This window comes from Piliocolobus tephrosceles, chromosome 4 (genome assembly GCF_002776525.5).
Source record: "Piliocolobus tephrosceles isolate RC106 chromosome 4, ASM277652v3, whole genome shotgun sequence".
In the NCBI taxonomy this organism is placed as follows: Eukaryota; Metazoa; Chordata; class Mammalia; order Primates; family Cercopithecidae; genus Piliocolobus; species Piliocolobus tephrosceles.
In genome coordinates, this window is record NC_045437.1 from 165,898,815 (window position 1) to 165,904,814 (window position 6,000).

A 6,000-nucleotide genomic window follows, 5' to 3' on the forward strand; every position below is an offset into this window, starting at 1 on the left:
TAAGTGAAGGAGAAATAAAATACTTTTCAGACGAGCAATTGCTGAAGGAATTCATCAGCACCAGGCCGTCCTTGCAAGAGTTCCTGCAGGAAACACTAAACGTGGGAAGGAAAAACCGTTATCAGCCATGACAAAAACACACTGAAGTTCACAGACCAATGACACTATGAAGCAACCACCTAAACAGGTCTGCAAAATAACCAGCTAGCATCATAATGACAGGATTAAATATACACATAACATTATTAACCTTAAATATAAATGGGTTAAATCCCCCAATTAAAAGACACAGAAATGCAGGCTAGATGAAAAGTTAAGACCCATCAGTGTGCTGCATTCATAAGACTCATCTCATGTGCAAAGACATACATAGGCTCAAAATAAAGGGATGCAGGAAAATTTACCAAGCAAATGGAAAACAGAAAAAAGCAGGGGTTGCAATTCTAGTTGCTGACAAAAGACACTTTCAACAAACAAATATTAAACACACACACACACACACACACACACACACACACACAAAGAAGGGCATTATATAATGGTAAAGGATTTAATTCAAAAAGAAGAGCTAACTATCCTAAATATATATGCACCCAATACAGGAGCACCCAGATTCACAAAACACATTCTTGGAGACCTCCAAAGAGACTTAGACTCCCACACAATAATACGGGGAGACTTTAACACCACACTGTCAATATTAGACAGATCATGGAGACAGAAAATTAACCAAGATATTCAGGGCCTACACTCAGCTCTGGATCAAGCAGTCCTGATAGATATCTACAGAACTCTCCACCCCAAACAACAGATACACATTCTAGTTTGTGCCAAATGGCAATTACTCTAAAATTGATCACATAATTTCAAGTAAAACACTCCTCAGAAAATGCAAAAGAACTGAAACCAAAACAGTCTCTCAGACCACAGCTCAATAAATTTAGAACTCAAGATTAAGAAACTCATTCAACACCACACAATTACATGGAAAATTGAACAACCTGCCTCTGAATCACTCCTGGGTAAATAATGAAATTAAGGCAGAAATCAAGAAGTTTTTTTAAACTAGTGAGAACAAAAGACAATGTACCAGAATCTCTGGGATGCAACTAAGGCAGTGTTAAGAGGGAAATTTATATCACTAAATGCCCACGTCAAAAAGCTAGAAAAATCTGAAGTTGACATCCTAACATCACAACTAAAAGAACTAGAGAGCTAAGAGCAAACAAACCCCAAAGTGAGCTGAAGACAAGAAATAACCAATTTCAGAGCAGAAATGAATAAAATAGAGACACAAAAAACCTTCAAAAAAATCAACAAATCCGAGCTGTTTTTTGAAAAAAAAAACTAATAAAATAGACCACTGACTAGACTAATAAAGAAAAGAGACTATTCAAATAGACACAATCAGAAACGATAAGGGGGATGTCACTACTGATGCACAGAAATACACACAACTATCAGAGAATACTATAAACATCTCTATGTACATAAACTAGAAAATCTAGAAGAAATGGATAAATTTCTGGATGCATACACTCTCCCAAGACTAAACCAGGAAGAAGTTGAATACCTGAAGAGACCAGTAATGAATTTTTTTAATTGAGGCAGTAATAAATGGCCTACCAACCAAAAAATCCCCCAGGAGCAGATGGATTTACAGCTGAATTCTACCAGAGGTACAAAGAGAAGCTGGTATCATTTCTTCTGAAACTATTCCAAACTTTTAAAAAGAAGGACTCCTCTCTAACGCACTGTATGAGGCCAGCATCATCCCGATACCAAAACCTGGCAGAGATACAAAGAAAAAGAAGAAAACTTCAGGCCAATATCCCAGAAGAATATCAATGCAAAAAACCCTCAATAAAATACTGGCAAACAAAATCCAGCAGCACGTCAAAAAGCGTATCCACCAAGATCAAGTCTGCTTCATCCCCGGGATGCAAGGTCATTTCAACATATGTAAATCAATATATGCAATTCATCACATAAACAGAACTAAAGACATAAACCACATGATTATCTCAATCGACCCAGAAAAGCCCTTCGGCGAAATTCAACATCTCTTCATTAACACTCTCAATAAAGTAGGCAATGAAGGAACATACCTCAAAACAATTAGAGCCATTTCTGATAAACCCAAAGCCAATATCACACTGAATAAGCAAAAGGTGGAAGCATTCTCCTTGAAAGTTGCCACAAGACAAGGAAGTAAGGAAGTCAAATTGTCTTTGTTTCAGATGACATGATCCTATATCTAGAAAACCCCATCATCTCAGCCCCAAAGCTCCTTAAGCTCATAAGCAACTTTGGCAAAGTCTCAGGACACAAAATCAATGTGCAAAAGTCATAAGCATTCCTATACACCAACAAGAGACAAGTGGAGGGCTAAATCATGAATGAACTCCCATTCACAAGTACTACAAAAAGAATAAAATACCTAGGAATACAGCTAATAAGGGAAGTGAAGGACCTTCTCAAGGAGAACTACAAGCCACTGCTCAAGGAAATCAGAGAGGACACAAATGGAAAACATTCCATGCTCATGGATAGGAAGAATTAATATTGTGAAAATGGTCATACTGGGAAAAGTAGTTTATAAATTAAATGGTATTCCCATTAAACTACCATTAACATTCTTAACAGAATTATAAAAAAAAACTATTTTAAAATTGCTATGAAACCAAAAAAGAGCCTGTATAGCCAAGACAATCCTAAGCAAAAATAACAAAGCTGGAGGCCTCACACTACCTGACTTCAAACTATACTACAAGGCTATAGTAACCAAAACAGCATGTTACTGGTACCAAAACAGACATATAGACCAGTGGAACAGAATAGAGACCTCAGAAGTAACACCACACATCTACGACCATCTAATCTTCAACAAACTTGACAAAAACAAGGCATAGAGAAAGCATTCCCTTTTTAATAAAAATGGTGCTGGGAGATCTGGCCAGCCCTTTGCAGAAAATTGCATCTGGACCCCTTCCTTACACCTTATACAAAAATTAACTCAAGAAGGATTAAAGACTTAAATGTAAAACCAAAAAAAAAAAAAAAAAAAAAGCCCTAAAAGAAAATCTAGGCAATACCACTTAGGATATAGGCATGGGCAAAGATTTCATTATGAAGATGCCAAAAGCAATTGCAACAAAAACAAAAATTGACAAGTGGCATCTAATTAAACTAAAGAGCTTCTGCACAGCAAAAGAAACTATCATCAGAGCAAACAGACAACCTACAAAATGGGAGAAAAGTTTTGCAATCTCTCCATCTGGCAAAGGTCTAATATCCAGAGTCGACAAAGAACTTAAACAAATTTTCAAGAAAAATAAAACATTAAAAAGTGGGCAAAGGACATGGACACAGACAATTCTCAAAAGAAGACATTTATGCAGCCAACAAACATATGAAAAAAGTGTAACATCACTGATCATTAGAAAAACGCATATCAAAACCACAATGAGATACCATCTCATGCCAGCCAGAATGGCAATTATTAAAATGTCAAGAAACAACAGATGCTGGCAAGGAACAGAGCAATCGGAATGCTTTTACGCTGTTGGTGTGAATGTAAATTTGTTAAACTATTGTGGAAGACAGTGTGGTGATTCCTTAATGATCTAGAACCAGAAATACCATTAACCCAGCAATTTAATTACTTGGTATATACCCAGAGGAATATAAATCATTCTAGGCTGGGTGCAGTTGCTCACACCTGTAATCCCAGCACTTTGGGAGGCCAAGGAGGGCAGATCACAAGGTCAGGAGATTGAAACCATTCTGGCTAACACAGTGAAATCCCATCTCTACTAAAAAATACAAAAAATCAGCCAGGTGTGGTGGTGGGTGCCTGTAGTCCCAGCTACTCGGGAGGCTGAGGCAGGAGAATGGCATGAACTCAGGAGGCAGAGCTTGCAGTGAGCCAAGACAGCACCACTGTACTCCAGCCTGGGTGACAGAGCAAGCCTCAGTCTCAAAAAAAAAAAAAAAAAAAGGAATATAAATCATTCTATTATAAATATACATGCACGTGTATGTTCATTGCAACACTATTTACAATAGCAATGACATAGATCAACCTAAATACCCATCAATAATAGAGTGGAGAAAGAAAATGTGGTACATATACACCATGGAATACTATGCAGCTATAAAACAGAAGGAGATTGTATTGGTCTGTTCTCATGCTACTAATAAAGGCATAACCAAGATTGGGTAATTTATAAAGGAAAGAGGTTTAATTGACTCACCGTTCCACATGGCTGGGACGACTCACAATCATGGTGGAGGGAAAGAGGAAGCAAGACACGTCTTATAAGGCAGCAGGCAAGAGTACGTGTGCAGGGGAACTCCCATTTATAAAACCATCAGATCTCATGAGACTTATTTGCTATCATGAGAACAGCACAGGAAAGACCCGTCCCCATGATTCAATTATTTCCTACTGGATCCTTCCCATGATATGTGGGGATTATGGGAGCTATAATTCAAGATGAAATTTTGGTGGGGACACAGCCAAACCATATCAGAGACATGTCCTTTGCAGAGACATGGATAGAGATAGAAGCCATTATCTTCAGCCAACTAATGCAGGAACAGAAAATCGAACACTGTAAGTTCTCACTTATAAGTGGGTGCTGAACGATGAGAATACATGGACACAGGGATGGGAACAACACACACTGGGGCCTGTTAGGAGTCCAGGGGGAGAGAGAGCATCCAGAAAAATAGTAGAAAATGCAGAATTTTTTACTGTATCAAATAAATATTTAGTCATTAATATGGTTAGGCTTTGTCTCGCCACCCAAATCTTGTCTTGAATTGTAAACCCCAAGTGTTGAGGGAGGAACCTGATGGGAGGTGATTGGATCATGGGGTTCCATGATCCCCCACGCTGTTCTCATAAAAGTGAGGGAGTTCTCATGAGATCTGATGGTTTTATAAATGGCAGTTTCCCCTTGGCTTCTCTCTTTCTTTCTGTATCACCTGCAACCATGTAAGATGTGCCTACTTCCCCTTCCGCCATGATTGTAAGTTTCCTGAGGCCTCCCTAGCCATGTGGAACTGTGAGTCAATTAAACTCCTTTCCTTTATAATTACCCAGTCTCTGGCAGTTCTTTATAGCAATGTAAAAACAGACTAATATACTCATATACATAGAGAGAAAAAAAAAAAAAAGAAAGAAGCCAAATAAACTAAATAAGTCAATATACTACTAACAGACATAATTTCTGATGCTAACATTTGTGGTAGTGAAATTATTAACTTTTAGTTTTACTTTTCAGTACATGAGTGTGGCCTTTGGAGATGGATTATCTGGATGCAGGTTCATATCCCAGCTCTATTTCTTACTGTCTGTGTGACTGTGAGCAAGTTACACAACCTCCCTAAAACTCTGTAAATTAGAAAACATAGACCAGTGAGTAAAAGTAGTAATAATGAATGTTTTAACATATGTAGTGTAACTCAAATAAAGGTCTTAGCATGGTGTCTGACATAGACTAAACACTTATTACATTATGAAAGTGAATATTAGTTATAAAGAATGCAATTATTATTACCAATTGACAATTTTTTGTAATTACAAAAAATAAGTAAAATTGATAATAAAAATGTGGAGGCTGAAACTCAGGTAAGGAGTCTATCTGTTAGGGCCCAAATGAGGATGTATGAGTGAAAAGACAACTACACAGTGACATCTAATAGCAAAAAGATTCTATTTCTGAAAAAAAATAGAGTTTTATCTTCTCTCTAAGAAATAAAAAATTTATGCAAATCAGCATCAAGTTCAGAAATGCACACCTCACAACACGGAGGACATGTGTCCACCAGGGCATGCAAAGAATGGGTATTCCTGGGCAGCTCAACGCGAGCAGAGAATGTCTCCACGTAACTTTTGAAGAAGGCTAGAAATAATGAGCCGTATTTGTTATCTATTGCTGTGTAACAAGTTGCCCCAAAACACAGCAGACTAAAACAAAACACATGTATTTT